We start from the raw sequence: 627 nt of genomic DNA on the forward strand, positions 1-627 counted from the left end.
CAGCATTAAGATTTTGCTGTCATTCAATATGACAGTCTGTCACAGTAACACTTCTTCAGTATATCACCAATAGGAATGTTCTCAAAAACCTTAATACAAACGTCATTTCAGGAAAGCGTTTAAAAATTAACTGGAGAAAAAGATAAAGCCAGAGTCAAGAGTGGTCAACAAGCGTGGAAGAAGGTTTTTGACCTCAAAAAAATAGCCATTTTATGGAAGGTAATTAGATCAGAAATAGTCTTAAGTCAAATTTGTATGTGCACACAAATCACCTGGAGATTTTTATTAAAACACGGATTCTCAGGAATTCCCTTGTGGTCCAGTGGTTAGGACTCTGAGCTTCCAATGCAGAGGGCATGGGTTCAATCCCCAGTCAGGGAACTAAGATCATGCTGCATGGTGTGGCAAAAAGAAAGCAAAAATAAAAATACAGATTCTAACTTGGTAGATCTGGAATGGAGCCTAAGACTCCGTATTTCTAACAAACCTCCCAGGTGATGCTGAAACTGATCATTATGGACCAGTTAAGCAGCAAGAGTCCAAACATCAATGAAGGCACCTGGAAAAGAAGGCTCTCCTACAATCCCTCTCTTCACCATGCCCTTCTCACTTCTCCCTTCCTTCCAA

The 627-nt window shown here is 40.0% G+C and overlaps 1 non-coding gene across 1 annotated transcript; it reads left to right on the forward strand.

Moving 5' to 3' along the window:
* The first annotated feature begins 308 nt into the window (after positions 1-308).
* Positions 309-381, forward strand: TRNAG-UCC (transfer RNA glycine (anticodon UCC)). Its single transcript has one exon. It is a non-coding gene; the product is annotated as a tRNA-Gly (tRNA).
* The last annotated feature ends 246 nt before the right edge of the window (positions 382-627 follow it).

Source organism: Capricornis sumatraensis, chromosome 20 (assembly GCF_032405125.1).
Source record: "Capricornis sumatraensis isolate serow.1 chromosome 20, serow.2, whole genome shotgun sequence".
Lineage (NCBI taxonomy): Eukaryota > Metazoa > Chordata > Mammalia > Artiodactyla > Bovidae > Capricornis > Capricornis sumatraensis.